Raw genomic sequence first — 22,200 nt, 5'->3', positions numbered from 1 at the left:
GAACTATAACACATTTCTGCTCCAGTGCTCAAGTCTGCACTCACACACCCACATGTGTACACGACTACTTTAATTTTGCTCACAGCTCATTCCGCCGAGAGCTATAATTATCAGCATCTGCTTAGATGGTTTTGTTGCATTTTCTCATTTTGCTAAAGAGCCTGATGGAGAATCAGCTTTTGATGTCCACGTTCTTATGAATTATTAAGTGGTGTAATGTCTTAGGCTATTCAGCTGTAGTTTCCAAAGCTGTGTACAACAAACCAGTATCTGAACATCTGATGACTTGGAAGTTTTCACATGAAAAAACATTATGTAGGCCAGAGGCAATTATTCAGGTCATTGTAGGTCGGAGACATTACTTAGTGTACAAATACAAGGTCGTGTTTGTATGGTTATGTAAGGAAGCCGCTGGTGGAGAGACTGCACTCTAGTGGCAATTCACACTCACTCCCTCACAAACACACACACACACACACACACGCATGCTGAGGCCTGTTGCAGCCTCATTGTTTCCACCATTCATTCCATTGTTCACCATTCATCATTCTGTTGCACCAAAACTCTTTTCCCTTCATTTAAATGAAAATTAAACTCCCTGCACTGTGAATACTTACTATGAAGGGAGACACTTTGTTTTTGCTGTTTTAGTACTCTGTTGCAAAGCCATTTTTGGCAATGACAGCTTTGAGACGTTAGCTTTTTGCCACATTGTGGTTGAGTTTTGGCCACTTCTCTTGGCAAGCCATCTTCAATTCCACCAAAGTTATGAGAGTCCTTCTGATAGACTCACAGTTTCATAACTCTCCAGAAATTTCAATGGGATTCAAGCCAGGAGGCTGGCTAGGTCATGCAACCACCTTCACCTTACTATTTTTAGACACCAGAGGTATTTTGTCTGGATGTGTAAGGCCATCTTGTTGAAACGTCCATCTTCTCCTTGGCCGATGAGTTCAAATTCTCCTTTAACATCTCCATCACTTCATTCATGTTTTTTTCGATGATGTGTTTGCAGAGAAGCGGCCCCGTATCATGATGCTCCCACCATCATGCTTCACTGTGAGCATGTTTTTTAGGATCATACATGCAGATCTTCTTTCTGCCAACATGATGAGCTGGATTACTGCCTAAGAGTTCTATTTTTGCTTCTTCTGAGGAGAGTACGTTCCTCCATTGATCCATCTAAATCAGGGCTGTCTAATCTTATCCACAAAGAGCCGGTGTGGCTGCCGGGTTTCACTTGTTGATTCTACTTGTTCAGTCAGTTGGTCTTAGTCTTCAAATATTTCACCAGGTGACCTCCTGCTTTGCTGGACTGAAAACCAGCAGCAACACCGGCCCTCTGCGGATAAGATTGGACACGCCTGGTCTAAATGCTTGTGTGCAAACTTTTAACCAGAGAAGTTTTGCATGGACTGTAGAAACTGAGATTGCAGGTAAACGCTTATTATTTTCAGTGTTTTCAGCTCTTAGGTCATCCTGCAGCTCTTTTCAAATGACTGCCGCCTTCTGTCTTACCTTCTTTATCATTAGTCTCAGAGAACATTGTGAAATCCTGCTTGTTTTGCATATCCAAGGGCCAGTTAGTTGTGGTTCTGTGAACTTTCTACTTCCATATTATTGAATCAACTGTACGGACAAGGGATGTTTAAGGCTTTCGCTACAGTGTTGTTTCACAATATTGTCCCTGAGAACACTGGAAGCTCCTTCAACTTCACTAAGGTTGCTAAATTTTGCATGAAATCTTCCCAAACAATGGCAACACTGTCATGACGCAATAGGATGACAATATCTAGAATTCAGATCATGCTTTGAAATACTTTTTTTTATTTTTTTATTTCATTTTATGTTTATAAGTACAAAGTCAAAAGACATCACGAATGTAAATGGGAAGTGGACATATGCACTAGAACAAAAGTGTCCGAATACTCATACTGTGTATTTGCATTCAGAAATGTCTTCAAAAATCTGTGCCGGCATGTTAAAAAAGTCTTACATTGAATCCTCCGGTACTAAAAAGTTAATACCTCTACAAACGGAGCGCAGGGAGAGGGCGAGGCAGATAAAGAACAGAGAAAACGCTCTTTTATGTTTGCTAGTAACAGGTGTTATGCATTAATGCTTCATATTACAAGCTTACTACTGATCTTATCACAACAGCAAAGAAGGATACAACCTGCATTTGTTGCAAATGATGCTACATCTCAACACATATTTCATTAATCCTTCATAAGATAGTTGCTTAAGCATATGCAATACTGAATCAGCTCCGTTTGCTCTATACTCTTCATACTAATCACATACATTTCACTCTTTAATGAATATACAGTTGTTGTATACAGTCTAAGAGCAGTGGTTTCTAAATGAGACCGCTCTATATAGGGAGTTATTTATTTACCTATATTTATCAAGGCTGCTGATCTAAATTATATGACGACCTGAAAAGTGTTTCTAGCTCAGCATAAAGGGCAACTTGCACAATTGAGCAGGCTGTAATACCTAATAAAAATGAGCTTAGCATATTAAAACAAAGCATTGTCATGTGGATGTTGATGTTGTCTGATGACTTTTCAATGGTCCTTGTAAATAAGTTGCAGGATGATAAATTCAGGCATCAAGGCATTATAGGCAACGTGGCACTATGTGTTGTTGTAACACAATGCACGTCATAAGTTCATGTATTCAATATTCCAATATGAATGATTTCTTTTTAATGTTAAAAGCCTATTTACAGTATTTTCTTGTCCTCCTTTTAAGCAATAGTAAGCTGCTGGAATTGGAATAAGCAAAAGTTTGTTAGAGTGCCCCCTACTGCTCGACTGCCCACAATACTGAAATCCACCCTAGATGCAAAAGCACTGCTCAAAAGCTATATTTAAGCCTCAGCTCCACCATGTGGTCCTTAAGGACACAAGGGGCCAAATTTTTATGGGAAAGAAAGGATGGTGTCACTCTTTCTCCCACAGTTATGTTATTTAGTAGGCCTTTCTCTAGCTTGTTTTCAATGGCTAAAAGAATAGCATTCTCCTCCAAGCGTGTTGAAGCGCTAAACATTACCGAGTAGCCAAGAGTTCATAAATAAGCCTTCACAGTGGTCTGAACTGCCAGATTTGTGTTACTGTTGTTAGTAGTGTAAACATTGCCACGTCAGGAACTACTTAGGACTAAATTGCAAGCTAAATGAATTTGTGTAACAAATTTAGATGCCACTGAAAGACAAAAGATCAAGGGAATACATTACATCAAGGGAAAATAGATGCATTATGCTTTTGGTCATAGGGTACAGATCATCTAGTTTTAAGAGAGAAATTAATAAGAACAAGATGGCTACACAACTAGCAGACATTAGCTAAGCTATGCCAGCTTCGCAGGTCACATGCTAAAAATGCATGTCACATATACAATATGATAGCTGTTGAATTTATGTTAAATATGTCTGTGAAGTCCCCAAGACCTCCACCTTACTACTTTGCCTTACTTTACTTTTAAAGATTAGTTAGTGACCTATGAAAACGTAAAGGGGCCTAAAGCTAGTGTTCAATTCGTTTTACCAGTATCCTGTAGTTTAGCACTGCAAGAATCAGCCTTGTTTTTTTGTCAGACTTCAAGATTTTGAATCAAGCTTTTCGGCCATCAGTGTTCTCTCACTACAATACCCAGCATGCATTACACAAACACATCACACAACCCTTGGGTAGATAGCAGTGTTTGCTATCTGGCTGCTTTCTGCTTTAGCCAGGGAGCAGGAATGGAGGAGCTGGGGTGGGGTGGAGTCAAACAGCCTGCCCCAAAGCAGTTTTCAAAGAGTTCCACCCACCTTAAAGATACATCATCAGAAGGGGGTAAATCTCGCTCTAGAAACTGTGGCACCACTGTAGCAGGTGAGTCAGTGTGTATAAAACAGAGAAAGATGTGCTCACATTTCTTAATTTTTCATTTTGGCCAGAGTTCCCCTTTAATACATTACGAGATTGTTATGTAGAACAGCTTACAAAGGTCCCTCTGGCCTTTTAAATGTGTATGTGCAATGTATGTAAATCTGATTTACAATGTATGCAAATCTGACCTCGAGTTTAACCCAGAAAATACATTGTCTTAAAACCTGTTGCACTTCCTTTCTAAAAAATATGAAAACTGCAAAAATGAGTATGAACTGGCAAAATGGCCTGTTCTATGTATGCCTGTAAAAAAGCACTGTAAAAAAAAGCTATTCGATAAGTCATGACAATTATTAATTATGACTTAATATCTCATAATAATGACTTAGTGACTCATAATAATGAAAAGGTTTATCATAATTATGACATCTCAGAATACTTATTATTTTACAACAAGAAAATTATCTCATAACTATGAGACAGTAAGTCATGATTATGAGAACGTAAATCATAATTATGAGGTACCAAGTCATATTTATGAGAAAGTATGTCATATGACATAGCTATTATTATGAGATGCTGTCATAATTATGAGATTGAATCCCATTATTATGAGATGCTATGTCATAACTATGAAATAGTCGCAATTATGAGATAAAAAGGGATAATTATGACATTGAAAGTCATTATTATGAGATAAAAATGGACAATTATGACATTGAAAGTCATTATTATGAGATACAAAGTGACAATTATTAGAAAGTAAGCCATTATTATGAGATGCTAACTCATAATTATGAAATGTGAAGTCATATTTATGAGATCAAATCTCATTGCTTCGAGATACTAAGTCATACTTATGAGAAAGGAAGTCAATTATGAGATGCTAAGTCATAATTATGAAATAGTAAGTCGTCCTATGAGATGTGAAGTCATTATTAGGAGATAGTGAGTCGTAATTGTGAGATGCTAAGTTATAATTGTGACACAGTAAGTCGTGATTATGAGGTAGAATCTTATTATTATCGGATAGCAAGGCATAATCACGGAAAGCTTTCTCGTGATTATGACTTACTACACGGCTACACATGGTTTCCAGTGGCGGAATTGGGCTTCCAGAGTTGTTCTGATAGGTTATAACTTGGTGTGATTATAGTCCCTCCCCCTTTAAACGCGAGCGAGACGCCCATGAGAAGGTAATCTATTATTTCCACTTTCATCCTCACTTGTTGCTCTTCTCTCATCAAGGGGCCTGTAAATCAGACTACGGTCAGCGCAGAGCGAGCTCTAAAAGAACCGGTAGTGTTAGTCAGTCTGAAGTTTCTGCCCCCTCCTCCGCTCTGGTCTGGTCAGACCCCTCCCGTAGAGATGCTCCCCCAGGCGCGCGAGCGGCAGCCTCACTAGCCTCACTACCGCACGTCCCCTTGGAGACTAGGAGCACGTGATGCGTCCGCTTATCAGGTTTAGTGAGCAGCGCTTCGGTACCGACTCGGAGGGAGGAAAAAAAAAGGAAGAAAAGTGAGTTTTCGGACTGCTGCTCGTCGACTCGGTCGACGGTTTTGCTCGCCGGAGGCCGTTAGGAAAGCGAGTGATGCAGAACACTTAGTTGACGAACTTTTGCACATCCTCCAAAACGCCATTTTGGTCGCTCTCCGGAACAAGTTTGCATTTTTTTCCTCCTCTCTCTCTCTCTGTCTCTCTCTCACTCGCTCCCTTCAAAGTCCATCCTCTCTTTTCACCATCCTCACCGTCTCTCGGCCCAACGGACAACTCGAACGTAAGTAAGTCATTTCACCCCCTTTTTTTTTCCTCAACTTTTTCTCTGTTTACGTTCTCGCTTTTGGTCGAAGGGCAACTTTTGAGTGGATGGGGGGGGCAGAAAAAGGAGAAGTTTTGAAATGGGAAGGCCTAAAAGATGTGAAGGTGATGAATTTTTCCCCCCTTCCTTCCTTCCTTCCTTGTGTGTGTGCTGCCTACTTTCATTCTCTCATCCTAACGCGTGTAGGAATGTGCTAGCCTCGCTGCCCTCACCACTTCTCGCCCACTTTCAGCTGCTACCTGTTGAAAACACGACATATTCTGCTTTGTGTGGCTACGTTTTCCTCAGCTCGGCTTCTTTTCGGTCTGAATCGAGTGATACGGACGGAAAAAAGTTCGTCCGAGCATCCAACATCTTCGTACTTTGGTCGGAGCCAACGTGTGTCTGTGAGGAGGAGGAGGAGGAGGAGGAGGAGGAGGGGTAACGTTAGTGCTGGTGAACACGCTTCCCTTTCTGTTTTGACCTTGTCAGGACGTTTGCCTTCACTCCATTTGCACTTTTCCTTCGTCTTTTCGATGTTTGCCGCTGGAAGATGCTTCCCTGAAGCCTTTTTAGTGACGAGGCTCAGGTCGGCTTCCTATTCGCCAGCTTCTGGGTCGAATTTTCCCCGTTCCACCTTAAATGGTGCATGAGATACATGTAACTGCTGCACCATTTAAGGTGGAACGGGGAAATTCGAAGAAGAAGCTGGCGAATGAGAAGCTGAATTCAGCCTCGTTTTCTGCTGTGCCTGAAGGGAAGTCGAGTGGGAATCAGCGCAAGTCTGAAGTTTGAGGAAGTTGACACAGCTAGAGCAGCACTTAGCAGCTGGAAGTGAACTTAGCAGCTAGAGAAGATGTAGCTTACAGACTTTCACTGCAGCCATTAAAGGGCCACTCTGACCGTAATGAAACGTAACCTTTGTTACGTCAGTTATAAACATGCCTACTGACCTCCTACAGTGGTGCCGTCGTAGTCTAGTGAAGTTTTTTATGGTTTAAAAACTAGGAAAACTCCCTTCTAATGATGAATCTTGGAGGTGAGAAAATCCCACCCGCTTTGGGATGGACTGTTTCAGTTTTATTTATTTTTTCTGCCAGCTGGCTAATAGGGAAGGAAACCAGAAAGCCAACGTTATGAATGTTACGATAGTGTTTATTAGCCTCTACATCATTGATAGAGCAGGTAAATCATTCCCAGTGGTTGTATGATGACTGTGCACAATGCATGCTGGGTATTGTAGTACGTTCTGTCAAACTGTTGAAGCTGAGGGATGCAGTGCACTACAGAATATTGCATGGCATGACCAATACTCTATTAAATGCTAGTTTTAGGCCAGAAAAGCTTTAGAGAGGGTTTTTTTGGGGAAAAAACCTTCTAATGATGCATCTTGAAGGTGAGAAAACTCCAACCGCTTTGGGATGGACTGTTTCAGTTTTATTTATTTTTTCTGCCAGCTGGCTAATAGGGAAGGAAACCAGAAAGCTAATGTTATAAATGTTACGATAGTGTTTATTAGCCTCTACATCATTGATAGAGCAGGTAAATCATTCCCAGTGGTTGTGTGATGACTGTGCACAATGCATGCTGGGTATTGTAGTACGTTCTGTCAAACTGTTGAAGCTGAGGGATGCAGTGCACTACAGAATATTGCATGGCATGACCAATACTCTATTAAATGCTAGTTTTAGGCCAGAAAAGCTTTAGAGAGGGTTTTTTTTTGGGAAAAAACCTTCTAATGATGCATCTTGAAGGTGAGAAAACTCCACCCGCTTTGGGATGGACTGTTTCAGTTTTATTTATTTTTTCTGCCAGCTGGCTAATAGGGAAGGAAACCAGAAAGCTAATGTTATAAATGTTACGATAGTGTTTATTAGCCTCTACATCATTGATAAAGCAGGTAAATCATTTCCAGTGGTTGTATGATGAATGTGCACAATGCATGCTGGGTATTGTAGTAAGTTCTGTCAAACTGATGAGGCTGAGGGATGTAGTGCACTACAGAATATTATGGCATGACCAATACCCTGTTAAGTAGAGTTAGAGCTAGTTTTGGGCCAGAAAAGCTTTAGAGAGAGTTTTTTTGGGGAAGAAACCTTCTTATGTATCTTGAATGTAGGAAAGCTGAATCTGCTTTGGGGCAGAAATATAAAGGCAGGCTGTTTTGAATGTTATTATTTTCTGCCAGCTGGCTAATGCTAAATAAGGCCAGATAGCTGACGTTACAGTTATCATGTTTGTATTTATTAGCCTCTACATTAGTGGTAAATCAGGTAAATCAGTCCCAGTGGTTGTATGATGTGTTTGCGCAAAACAATGGTGGATGAAAAAACAGAGCAGATTGTAAATTCTCTCAAAATGGAAACGGCTGAGAGATGCAGTGCCGTGCTACACAACATTACATAGCATGACCAATAACATATTAAATGCTAGAATGCCCCTTTAAGAAGAGCTTGGAGTTGTTTCAAGCTTGGATGATGAAGACGAGTTGAAACACATGTTTCCATATGCCACAGTGCAGCTGCTTTTTTTGCTTCTTTTGCATCGTATTCATGAGGTCCCCCTGATGCAAGCCTTCGCCCTGTGCCCTCCTCCCTTCATCCTCCCGTTAGCTTTTCTCTTTGGAGAGGCAGAAAGGGCAGATCCGGATGAGCAGTTCACATTCCACTACGAAATTCTACACTCGTCTCAAGGAGGCCTGTAGATGCGTGGCCATCCACGATGTGCTACTTGGGGCTGTATCGTCGACAGCTTTGTCTAACCTGGCCTTAAAGTGTTAATTATCTTTAGAAAGTACACACAAAAGTGCAGGTGCATTTGCAAGGTTTTTGAAAGGCATGCTAATAGCATACTGTCATAACTTTTGCTTTTTCTAGGGAAGTTTCAAAAAGCTTCTTTCTTGGCTATCTAATACATAGAAAGTAATACGAAGCAAGTCTTAAGTCCAGGCGGACTCCTCGTTCTGTTCTTCGCTGCTGAAAAGCCCCAGCTGATGCAGGGTGGAGAACTGTTTGTTCTGTACGATTACAACCGATTCAGACAGGCAAAACTAGAGGAGTCTTAAAAAAAAAAAAAAGAATAGCCCAGAGACTCAGCTGAAGGAGCGCTCAAGCAGCAGACTGTGCTGTAATCTCCTGTGCTCCCAGCAGGGAGTCGGCAAGGCTGAATAGATACCGGTCAGTCTGAGGGTCAGATACTGATGCGTTGCAGGGAAAGGCTTCGTCTTATTTTAGCTTTTTCGCACAATTGTACACAGCTATCACATCCGTAACCAAAGCCTGATTGCAGATAAAAGGGATTAGCTCAAGATGCTCACGTTAGTACGTAATTCAGACATTAAAAAGTGGTGTGAAACACTAAGTGTGGGAAGTAATTGCCCCTTTTGTCATCTCAAGCAATGATGGATGCAGACACTTCCTGTGGTCACTGATCTAGTCATTTTGACACATTCTTCCCTTTTTAGTCTTTAGTTTTCAATCACATTCCTCATTGAGTGCCCTGTTACAACATCTCGGTAGTTTTTTGGCCCATTTAAAAAATGAGAAGTTTGTTTAATTATTCATTTTGAGCCAATAGAGTGGCGTCTTTATTCGAAACAGCAAAAATAAGAGGCTGAAAATGTGACGTACGTGAATTTGTTTAGTTTTTCATTTTTTTTTAAAGCATTGGACATTATAGAAGTACAATGTGGAGATGGGCAATATGATGTATTTTAGGCATTATTGTAATACATTTTGTTATTGTGTTAAGTAAGGGTGGGCAGTGTGACGATATTTATTCAATATTGTGAAAAATTACATATGGTTTTCTGCATATTGTGATATCATATTGTATATCGTGAAAATGTCTAAGTATTGTGATATTATATTTTTTGCTATATTGCTCATCCCTAGTGCTACATAATATGCATTTCTGAGAGGAACACTGAACAACTGTAGCTTTTATTACTAAGAGAACATAATTAGTCCCGTTTAATTGGATTTAGTGCATTAAAGCGAGTAATGTGAAAATGTTTTTACGTGTTGTGATATATTTTTAACGCTTTAGCCACAAGCTAGTATATAAGCCCCAAACAAGCATGCTGGTTATGAGGCAACATCATGTGATACAGTTTGATGCTATACAATACTGTTATACTGTTACATCTTTAATTTTGAATCATTGCTTTGTTGCCCAGCTTTTTAGCCTAAATTCCTTTGTCTTTAATTCTGACGTTAAGTTCTTTGACTATGAGCAAAATTACCATCTCTTTTATTGCTGGCAAATCATTTCAGTTCCAATGTTATAAACTGTCCCCATGTAACTTCAGTTCCAGCACCTTGAGTTTGAATGTTGAATGGAGGTTAGATTTTCTAACATAATGTACTTAATATCATTAAGAAAGAGCTTTTGATCCAGTTGTTTCGCTCCAGTTGAAGTAATGAGCACTGTCCATAGTTTAGGAGAGGCAAGCTTGCAGTTCTTCTAGGATTACATGTTGTTTGATGGATGGTTTTTCATGCATGTTGGTAGGACAGTTACAAAGGCTTGGTGGAGCATCACAGGCTTGATAATTACTTTGTATAGTTACTTTGCACCAAATCAGACCTGAATAGAGTTGGGAATGTCCAAAAAATGGTGCAAATAATTCTTCGCATGTAACTTAGCATGTTTGTGTTTGATGTCATTTACTCCCTAATGGTCTTTGCTTATGTAGACTAGTAAAATATAAAACCTTGTCAATGTTTTCCGTCTTTTACAATGAGCAGTTGAAGGGTTTCGTATCAGGGCACTTTCAAAAATTTCAGTTTTTCGTGATATACATTGTTGGGAGTGGATTTTAAGCAGAAAAGAAATATTGAAGCTATAATATGATCACTACCACCTTAATTAGAGAAAAATAATGTTGTCTGTCATTTATTGAACCCTAAAAACTCCAAGAACACGTGTTAAAATCGTAAATTTGTTTATGAAGCCAGGGATTGGATGGAGAGATGGAGGGATGGAAATACTTCCATGTGCCTTTCCTACTAGTGATGGGTGATCTCCTCACTCGGTCAGGGTAGAGATGGGCGTCCTGTTTCGGTCTGCAGCTATTTTTAACCTGTCTATTTTAGATAAGATTATGTTCCTCGCCCTCGTAGGGGATTGGAGGCCTGGTTAGGTAGTGGGGTGTAGAGTGAGTGACTGTACCTGTGTGGCTCAGAGGAGCTGCCGTCATGTGGACTCGGATCAAGAACTCAAACTCAAAAGCTAGTATTAGCCTAATGAAATCAATGTTTGCTAGTTCTGTCCTTCAGAATAGCAGTGTTTGGTTTAAATAGGCCTTAATTTAATGCCTTTCAGTTCAGCTGCTATAGTACAGTATAAAGAAGGACTTTTTGGGCAGCATTTTCAGCACTAACTGAATACGCATCATGCAGTTTCAGGTATAAAACTATTAATGTGCTAACTAACTGACCAAAGTAGACAAGGTAAGAATTGGAAGCAAAGCATTGAATGCAGATGACATAAAATTAGTGATGCGACCATAACATGCACATATTTGTGCACACATACAAGATTTGTTTCGTAATAGTAGTGGTAATAATAATAATGATGACAACAATACAACAATAATAAAAAGCAGGGAAGCAGATTTAATGGCGTCAGATTCAGTAAGATGGAAGAAGGATAACAGGAAATGAAGCAGCGCGTGTGAATGAAGGAAGTTAAAAACAATGGGTACAGTAACCTCTTTCTGTGCTCGAAAAGAGCTTGACGAAGAGTTAACAGACGGAGCCGCGGCGCATCTGTAAACATCTCTTGTGTCTTCTCAGGAGTTTAAAACAGTTCATTTCTCCGTCTTGCTGTGTTTGCTCAGGGTCGGATCCTTTTTTGTGTGTGTTTGCGAGAGAGAATGAGGGAAGACAAATCCCACACAGCTTTGCAGGGCCTCACTCTCTGCATCCCCCCCAACCCCCCCCACCCTCTTCTCCCAGCCTGAGCGCTGCTGCTGACTAAACAGTTTTGTCAGCTGGCAGTGGCTTGCAGTCTGTGGATTTGTGATAGCTTCTAGGCCCTGAACAACAGAGGGAGGATGCTGAAGGCCCACACTTGTTGTACCTAATTAAATTCTGTATTGAGGGAGTACTTAGCTGAAAAATGTAGATGCTGCCAGAGTTGAAACACTTGGAGCTGGTGGGGTTGTCATGATACCAAATATTTGGCTTACTGGGTACTGATACCATGTGTAGCTTTACAGCGGTCAACATCAGAGTAAACTTGCCATTAGCCCTGTCACACTTATTTGAGCTGATTGCAATTATTTAAGCTGAACACAGTTATTTTTCTCAGTTAGCTTTTATAGTCATTTGTTTATGTTGCAATAAACAGAACATGAATTGGGTGTGTTTTCATTAGTTGAGTTGAAGCAAATGCATGTAAAGAAAGCAGAAAACACATTTATTTAGACATGTCAGAGGTCTGACCTGTCAGAACACCTTTAGCTGTGAGTAATTTTGTTGATCTGAGCTCGAGCTGTTTGTGTCGTGAGTTGGGAGCCACTAATGGGGAGCTGATCTGTCCACTTGAGGCTTTAGTTGTTGCGTACAATACTAAAAAAGACCATTAAATCGTTATTTGCAGTTATTTAAATGCCAATTAACCGTTAGCTAGAAGATCATGATGATGACAGACCTACTTGCCATCTGAACCCCCAGAAAAATATTCTATAACTGCTTAATACCCTGGTATGATACATGTTTGGCCTACTTAAATAAAGAATTGAAAGTATTGAAAGATTCATTACTGAACTGTAGTATTGAAAACGCAGTGAACTTCTGGTACACCATGCGTCACGAGGATCCAGCTAAAGTAGCTGGTATTAACTAGTTTGACTCTCTATTCATGCTGTAGTTTTAGTGGTTTTGGGGTTTTGTCAATTCACCGCACAGTTAACCTTTTTTTTCTTTTCCAGTATCGATGTAACTCAGTCACTATTAATTATGTGGTTAATAAAGTAATCTAGTAATTTTATAACAGCAAACCTCAATTTTTTTCTTTCTGTACATTAATTTTGTAACTACAAACCGAGATCCTGCTGATTCATCAACAGTGTACATTTTGTAAGTATTTTATTGAATAATTATTATTAATCGAGCAATCAAACGATACAGATACTGATCTGAGACGTTTGTCTTTGAAAACGACTACGCTTAGGTAACTGAACTAAAGACTAAAAATGAGCTATTTTTAATTTAAACACTTAACCTAATATAAGCATCCAAAACTGGGCTATCATGTTTAAACTACTTAAACCCCACAGGATGAAATGCAGAGCTACCAGCATGACATTTCTGTTAGCTATTTCAGGCTAGATTTGCTGCAGGATTGCATCAAATTAGTTCTTTTTTCCCTCTGATTCAGCATTTTCTGCTGATATCTGCCCTATAGCCGGTATTGGATCGGTGTCATCTCTAGAAAGGGTGTGGTCAGGGGGAAGGGTTGGAGTGGCTCATTTCACTGAGTAGCATCAAAGAGGCATTTCCAGTTGGAATTTAAAGTATTCAGATGGTACCTTTAAGTCTTGTTGTGAGCAATCCTGGGTGTTCCCATTGAGTGTCTTGTGAATGTTCTGATAAATCACAGATGCTAACTGGATAAACAATAGGTGTTTCTACAGAGTGAGTATTTATCACTGTAATAGTCATGATTAATCATCAACAACGTATTTTGATTGAGTTTTTTTTGTTTCAGTTGTGCGTTTAAGATCAGTGGAGGATGTGTGAAGAAAATGAGAGAGAGAGAGAGAGAGAGAGAGGTGTAGCAGAGGTAGGCCCAGCAGCAACACAGCGAAACCTGTTCCTCCTGAAGCGGCAGTCTATGTTCTTTAGGCCTCTTTGCTCTCAACTAATTCACTGAACAAACAACAGATGCTTTAAAATACAAAGATGTGTGTGCCACTTCAGCCTGTACACTCATAGGGTCATCAGCTGGTCGGCTTCCTCTGCTTCTTTTGGCTTTGAGAAAAGTCGGAGGAACCAAAAATAGCAGCTGACGACCCCACTTTAGGGAGTAGTGTTGATCTTGTCACAAGACTCCATTCACTCATGTGTGACTTTGTAATTGCATGATTACACAGTGATATTCATTGCAATGATGGGTGTGGAGAAGGGTCTGACTGAACGCGTTTAGAGGAGAGTCATTTATGTGGAAAATGTAGGCCTACATTACTGGGTTAAGCGCGTAGTGTGTAGCATTAGACAGAGTAGCATTTAGGCGTCCACAAGCCTGACTTGAGTTGTAGAACTGGCCCAGTTGGACAGTGAGTCATTCCGCATGTGTCTGTGCGGCTTCGCTGGATATAATAGTGAAGGGAAGCTTCACAGAGCAGCGCTGAGGCTTCAGGCTGGTTGGCCAGATTTTCCTCTGTGTCTCCTAGTGAGATGGGCAATAGGAAACAGATGTCCCTCAGCTTCAGCTCAAGTCTTCCATCCTCTGTATGAATGTTTGGATGCAATTAGAAGGCATCCGACTTTTGTCATTGAACCGTTGTAATTATTTCTGATTTTTAATTTTACTGTGACGATCCTCACGAATCAGCTGACTTGTTCTCAAAGCAGTTCTGTGGTTCCTTTCAGAGTCAAGCTCTCGCTTCAGTTTAACACCAAACTACGACAGTTACCGCCTGCCGGGATCTGAATTGAGTAGTAACACGGGAATGTTACTAGAGGTTGGCAGTTTAAGCAATAGAACACGAGATGGAGTGTGTTATCTTGAAATAACATCATGGCTGTGATTTGGTCGCAGATCATTACGGCCGTGATGTTATGCATGATAACACACAAGCTTGAGTGTTCTTTTGCCTTTATACAACAGTATAAAAAAGTAAGAAATAAACATATTGGGCCGTGAACGTGGCATTTAATATGTTTTAATGTTCGCAGTTCCTTCCACCAAATTATAGTTCCTTACGAACTCCGCTTACTCACTGCACAGCCAGCAGTTTGTTCTCCAGCTCCTTACACTAAATTCCCAAACTGTCATCACCACTGAGCAAGTTTTTCTGTCAGCAGCTGTGATAGAAGAACAGCTAAACAACCTGGATTTAGCCAGAAATGTACCGAAAACCATTCGCCAAACGTGTAGTCTCATCTTCAGGGTCTCACCAAATCGGACTGCCGCAATATCAAGTTTAGCTCATTGTTGTCATTTTTTGCTTAATATTAATGTTGTTTTGTTCCAGCCGGTCTGTAAAGCATCTTACAGCCCATTTTGTTTGGCGAATGGTGTTGGGTTCATTTCTGGCTGATTCCAGGTTGTTTAGCTGTTCTTCTGTCACAGCTGCCGACTGAAAAGCTGCTCAGTGGTGATGACAGTTTGGGAATTTAGTGTCGTCTCATCTTCAGAGTCTGACCAAATCGGCTGTCGGTCAAATGTGATCTTAAAAATATCCATTTTCCAGGTATTTCCGTTGTTCATTTGCGTTTTCAAAGTGACGTCTAACTTAGAGTGAGTTAAAGACTGAACCCTAGGACAGCAGCACTTGTAACGTCATACATACGTGAGCAAATAGCGAAAGAAAAAGAAAAAGAGCAGTTATAGAGCATGGGAGAATTTTCTTAAAATGAAGGATAAAGCAGTCGCAAAGCTTAACCTAAAGCTCATCACTTCACATTACTAACATTAGTCATTGGGATTTTCCAAGCCATATCTCTTTCTTTTAATTCCAAAAACTACACATTTGCCAGCTCGTCCCGTTACAGTGTTACATACGTTAGCTATCTTGCTATGCGTAGCTGGTTAATTAGCTTAAAATACAACTAATTTTGAAAAACATGGTTTTTATGTGAAAATATTCAATCCGCTCGTGCTGGAAACCTCTTCAAACGGAGCTCATCTAGTGGACTAGCATTAAAATCAAACTAGTTAAATGTTGCTGCAGCTTGAAGAGCTATAATGTTAATCTGTATATTTATGAAAATATGACTTATTTTAGTTCTTACTTACTATTTACTGTGGCTCAAAATTATGAGCAGTCTTTAAGAAAGTGCCATGTGGTTTTAGTTTAGTTTAATACCTCAGTTTGTCAGAACATTGCCACACCTTTTATTTATGTTTACAGGCTATAATTAAGGTTGAGTAATTGATTATTAGTCAGTTAATTCACATGAATAATCGAATAATAATTTTTTAAGCACAAATTACGTAACAGCATGCTTCTCTGAGCATATCACGACTATCTCTCTATGTGCTTCTTGTTGTTAACCTCTTATTGACCAGAGTATATTTTGGTTTTTCCATCTGAATTAACGTGACCAAATCGAAAGGCAAATTATTCAGTAACTGCATGAAATAAATGCAATTTTTTTTTTATTTGTTTATTTTTTAGACCCTCCACTCAAATGAACAGAACAGGTGTTTATGATCACACATATTGCTATATGCTTACAATTTACTGCTGAAAGGCAAAAAATCTTAGACGCTCTTTGTATTATTTTATAAAAATAATTTTCACAGAGCAGATCACTGAAGAGACGCCATCTGTTTATAGTTTATAGTCCAGATTTGTGGAAAAATTCGGTTCAGCTTCTTTTATTATAAAGTTTAAAAATTACATCAGCCATCTATTCGACGGGAAAGAAGACAGTTATAGCTCTCATACGACACCCACATTTTGAATGTAGCTCATGAAATATGAAAGTTTAGAAGAATATGACGAAGTGCGTGTTTGGAACCACCGGTGGTCCCAAGGAATTGAAGAGGTTAAGGGCCTTTGCGAGAATTTTCGTTAGAAAAAAAAATCTTTCTTAATGGGCTCCCTGTGTAACACCACCGGTCCTGATTTTAATAATTTATTCGTCTATGTTTGCATGTTCCCTTCCAGTACAACTGCTTCTCTCAGCATCCCTGTGGTTGTACTAGCAATTCTAAGCAGCTAAACACAGTGTAAGTTTGAAATGTAATTCCACCTGTATTTAGCATAACAGTCTTTCAGGCGCTCACATCACTGGGGCTTGCTCACACTTGCTTATGGTGCCCGTGCTTGACTTAGAGATACCAGCAGATGTATATGGAACCCAAGGTTAGCATTTAGCAAAGTTTTCTTTAACCCTATGCATTCTTTTCAAAGAGGTAAATATAATCTGACATAATGAAAAGGTACGCTAGCACAAAGAATGCTAATATGCTGCCCTGATCCCCAGGGATCCATTTGAGCTGGGATCCTTTTTAACAGCCTTTGCTAACTGCCCCGAGGCACCGCAGACAATGGACCAAACACAGCGCCCTTTCAGTGAGGTGAAAATCAGGCCGCTTCCGTCTCTAGGAACACAATACATGACGGTCGCTACGCAGCTGGAGAACAGGGAGCTTCTTCTCCATCATCCTGGCCTCTGCAAAGTTCTGTAAACGAGTGCCAGTCTTCACTGTTACATCGGGGCCTGGAGCCCAATACTGGAAAGTGTGTTGTTAAAATTGCTGTGTTTTTCTTCTACTTTGGTCATTTCTTTGAACCGGTCACCTGATCTCTGGACAATTGTTCAGAGTAGACTAGCTAAATCTTCCGAATTATGATGCTATTTAAAATTGCAGTGGTGTTAAATTTCGGTTCCACAACTGTCCACTTCTCATATATGGCGTGTGGAGCTGTTAGCCTGCTGGCTAAGCTAGCGCTCTGCTCTTCTAGTTTGCGCTAGGTGCTAGCTAAGGCTTATCTAGCTTGTCTAGCGCTTGGTTATCTAGTGTGGAGCTGGTAGTCTGCTGGCTAAGCTAGCACTCTACTGTTAGCTAGTACTAGGTGCTAATGCTAGCTTATCTAGTTTACCAATACAGCAGTTTATGACAAAGGCTCAATCCCATTTCTTCTTTTTTTACGCCCTGCCCCTTTTGTTTTCGAGTGTCACCCTAACTCAGTTCCAAGGGGTGGTGGTTGAAATCTTGCCCTACGAAATTGGACAACATTGCTTCATTAACAGCTACTAGCGCCGCTCTGTAGGTGACCCAGCCTGTCTTCAGTGATAGCAGAGGAGGGTAAAGGTCAGCTCCTCACTGCTGGGCTTTAGTTACATTTAGGGCGTCATACGCCTTCAAAGAGGGGGGCAGTTATTTATTATCACCCACCGCTAATTCTTCAGTGATATGAAGCCGAAGTCAGCTATTCACCAGCTTCTTGTTCCAATTTTCCCGTTCCACCTTAAACTGGTGCAGCAGTTACATTCTGGTGCTTCAGGCGTCAGAACTGCTGGACTATTTAAGGTGGAACGGGAAAGTTAGCTAGCTAGCTACAGAGACATTAGCATGCTATTAAGGCTTTTTAATGCTTGTTACGAAGAAAACGATCGTAATACATTGAAACGACATTAAACTAAGTTAATATAATGGATATTGTAATTTTTTCAACAGAGAAAATTCTCACATTTGTGGGTTTCTTTGGTAGTGCAGCCATTCTTTTTTCTCATAACTCTCCGTTTGGAGTGTGCCTCTGAAAAACCTCTGTTTAGGGGGCCATGTAGCCCTAACACTTTGCCCTGCCCCTCTATCTCAACAAAAAATGGGACACCCTAACCCTAGACGTGAACGCGCCAAACAGAGGGCTCAGGGCTTAGCGGTAGGGGCAAGGGGTGAAATGGGATTGGGCCAAGGATTGACTAACCTGTCTTGAAAGGAAGACATAATGTAAGCTCTTCTGGGCGTTGTTCAGCTAAGCTAGTGCTAGCCTCACATCTAGCTCCGCTGTTTGGTCCTGGTTAGCACTGTATAACATTTAGCAGTTGCTTAACATTAACATGGCTTAGCAATGGTTTAACATTGATTGGGTGGTGAATTGAAAATCTCTGTTGTTTTTATGGTTAAGAACGTTACAGTGGGAGCTAACACTTTCTGTTGTGCTCCTTCTCGTCTGCTCTGTCTGTTCAAACATCTAAGGTCATAGTCATCAACATTGTCCCTTTAAGAGCTGAACAGTTATTTTTACACTAAAACAGCAATTTGAAAGAGAGCAATTTCAAATTGCAATACATTATAAAGTCCAGTTTATTATGTGTGTTCCACATTATTTAATGTTGTCTTGTTTTTAAATGAGGAATTAAAACCTAATGACACAGATCTTGTGAACTGCCAGTCTGGCAGACTACATTCAGTGTTTAGGCCTTAAGCCAGAAAAAGTGGATGTGCTGTTCTTCTTGGCAAAAAAAGAAACAGGCCTGGAGATTTATTTTTAGGAAAAATCACATTTAAATTACATCGTTGTTCAGAAAAATAAAGATATTTTCCCCAAACGGTTTAGCCTTGGTCTACCATTTTTTAGCAGGTAATAGCACAGCAAAAGCAGGTTAGTGTATTTGGGAAAATGGTGGGGTTTGATCGGTGGGATGACATGGATGTTTCCAATTTGCATACTCATGCATATTCATAAAGGACTGTAAGGAGTTTGTAGATGCTTGTATGCATATTTTTGTCATAAAATACTACATACACAGATGTAACTTTTTTTTTTTTTTAAAGTCAACATAGATAATTTTACAGTTGAATTAGCCTTTAATACTGTGTGGTGTCTGACACCTTTTTTAGCATTAAAAAAAACAATAACAGTAAGTAGATAACAATAACTTGATTTGAAATGAAAAGTCTATATACAAATTTGGCATAATCATAATGCAGATAATTCAGAAAAAAAAACATTACTGTAAACATTTACATTATTTTATATCAGTCTTTTATGCTTTTTAGCAGATGCTCTTAACCAGAGTGGCTTGCAGTAGTAGCTGAGTGTAATATTTGGAGTCTAGCCCATGGACTATTATTGGTGTTCAGCTTCAGCGTTCCTGTCTGGAGGAGGAATCAGCCCCATTTCCTTGGCATACAGTTCCATCTACTCCCTGTGTGATCAGAGAAGAAGATTTCGAAGACCTATTGGCACTTATATCTTGATCAACAGCACAGACAAGCGCTTTGAACATATTCATCGTTTTTGGTTCCAAAAGATTTAGATGATTCAATTGTAGCATGCATCACATTTTATCTGACATGCTTTATTTGAATCTAGGGATCATAGAGAAGTTGTTATGGCTTAAATTTGCTCACTTATGTACGATAAATGATGACTTCCAAAAGCTTTAGTGGAGCAAGTGATCATGTTAGAGTAGGACAGAGAAAACAAAACATGGAAACAAGGCAAAGTTCACTGCTGGCTCTTTTGTAGCTTGGTTCATCACAGGGTTGCAGTAAATATTAACTCCCTTATCACAGGGATAGGACATGCTCTCAGTGTGCAGCATGGGGAACGTGCTGCAAAGAGACTGGAAAGGACTGCTGGAACGAAAACTTCCAGTCAGACTGTTAAATAGGTTGTATTAGAAGTTCTGAACATTGCAACAGTTGAGTGTTGGCTTGATTTTGGTGTGGATCGGATTTGATTACACTACGTTTTATTATCTGCTACCATGACATTCTTGTGGAACAGTATTGCCTCCTCATTCATATATGAACACTTGTGTCTGTGATGGATGGAAAAAGCAGCAGCAATGTCCTGTACTGTGAATATCCTCTTGACCTTTTGTGACCCGGCATTGCAGTGTAGCCTGGCTTTGCAACTAGGGTCACTTGACTGATGGGGCCATGCCACATAAATGCTTAAGCTAAGAGAACATGCTAACATGTTCTTCGGTAAACTTCTATGAACATAATTCAGCGTTTAATTGATGGCAGGGTCGTCTAATGCTGTAACGCCATGATGGGTAGTTTAATTACTGCTGGACATTTTCACAATGGGGCAGTTAAAATCAGGCAGCTCAGTTGTTTCATACTTGTGGCTTCCTATTATTGCTAAACTTGGAAAATTGAGACATCATTTGAAGAATAACAGCCTGGTTTAATGGAGAGTCTCGTATAGGACTGTTTAAACTTGATAAGTCATTTAAAGGTAATAATTAATTAAACTTTATCTTCTTAATAATTTGGCAATGATTATTTGGCAATATACATGATGCTAATTCATATTTTTAAGTAGTTCTAATCTCTAACAGTAAAAAACAGAGCTTAACCTATTTATTTGCAGTTTTTCATTGTTTTTCATTGTTTCCATCTTTTTCTGCTAAAATATTTCAGAATCTTTAAAGCAGAAATTCCATCACTTTATCAAAACAACCTAAATATAGGCCTTTTTCCCTGGGTAAAATGACCAGTCAATCTGCATGGATTTTCTGAGCTTTATATGTAATGTTGATAATGGTTAAACTGTGATAAATCTGAAAAAATATTTTTTCTTATGTATTGTTTTGCCTTAGCATCCCCTGCATGTACCTCTCCTCTAGGAATGTGTGTTTCAGGCCAAAATCTGCTTACAATACTATTGTAAAGCAATGTCTCTGACATCATACGGTGTATTTGTGGACATTTTATGTAATAACTTTGCATGAGGGAGCTTTAAGAGGCATCACATGGTTCAGACGTCTGGTTCCTATCACCACCACAGTGAACAGTTCTCACTTAGATTCCAGATTACTCTAGAAATGGTTCATGAAATGTTGAAAAATCAGTGGAATTCCCCTTTAATAGGCTGTGCATAGCTTTTTATTATTCAGCTGAAATCAATTTTTTATTGTACTTGCATATTACTTGATTACAAAAGATCAGTAATGAGAGGCCTAATATTAATTCATATTACTCAGTGTGAATTAACTGTCTGAAGGCGTTCAGACTTGAATAAGTCGCTGTGTTGGAGAGCGCTTGTCCCGAAATCTCATCACTGTGCTCACCAGGGCAAAGTACAGGAGATTAGGATTGAACCACTGTTTGAGATGGATTACTCCACAGATTCCTATGGACTCTGCCCACATAGAGCAGCGGTGGCTGTGGCAGTGGGAAGCTACTGCCATCTATCAGTGCTTGGACTTCCCTCCTGAGATCCCATTGGTTCACCTCTTACTTTGATAACACTGAAAGGCCATGTTCGTGTGTTTACGGTGAGAATTAGCAGCCTGTAAAGGTGCAGCAGGGCGTCGTCTGGCGAGCCTGTATTGCACTGCCCCCTTCTGCTCCACACTGCAGTGGAGAATTGTCTGCTGACTGACTCCAATAAAGCTCATGCACTTACAGTAATGCAGGGCCAGCACAGTGTGTCTCTTATTCCAGGGCGGTTTCCTGTGTGGAGTGAATTAGTTTTCGTGGCGTTTACACTTCTGAAGATTTCTTGCTGATTCTAGAAGCCGCTCAGTTACACATGCTCTCATAAACCCCGCGGAGTCACCTGACCGCTCCGGCTGCATTGGTCACAGCCGAGGACAGGGCGTGTGTATGGGTGACGGCTGTAGACACTAGCAGTGGGTGGGTCTCTGTGGCATGCATCTAGGGGACAAGCAAACGGTCGTTTCTGTGGAAACTGCCGGTCAGTGATGCGGCCCTGTACTTTGATCACAAGCCGACTCCGCTGTGGAGTAGACGAGAAAGTCCTGCTCGAGAGCGTTAGAGGCTTCGGGTCTCTCCTGCAGGTACTGCAGATGGCCATTTTGAGTTTATCATTAAACCTGTTCAGTAACTTGTTTGATTCAAAGGACAGTTTAACAG

The 22,200-nt window shown here is 40.1% G+C and overlaps 1 protein-coding gene across 3 annotated transcripts in view; it reads left to right on the top strand.

Annotated features, from left to right (window-relative positions):
• Window positions 1-5,084: 5,084 nt before the first annotated feature.
• rreb1b (ras responsive element binding protein 1b) overlaps window positions 5,085-22,200 on the top strand; it is a 58,732-nt gene continuing 41,616 nt past the window's right edge. The window contains exon 1 of one of the 3 annotated variants that reach the window (XM_036556634.1): window positions 5,085-5,655. The gene's annotated coding sequence lies outside the window, so the exon portion shown is untranslated. Of the gene's footprint in view, window positions 5,660-21,943; window positions 22,125-22,200 lie in introns of those variants that run through there. The other 2 variants (XM_036556635.1, XM_036556636.1) reach the window with 2 other exon arrangements.

Source organism: Colossoma macropomum, unplaced genomic scaffold (genome assembly GCF_904425465.1).
Source record: "Colossoma macropomum unplaced genomic scaffold, Colossoma_macropomum, whole genome shotgun sequence".
NCBI classification, from domain to species: domain Eukaryota; kingdom Metazoa; phylum Chordata; class Actinopteri; order Characiformes; family Serrasalmidae; genus Colossoma; species Colossoma macropomum.
Note: the sequence above shows the minus strand (reverse complement) of the source record. Positions and strands in the feature narration are given on the sequence as shown.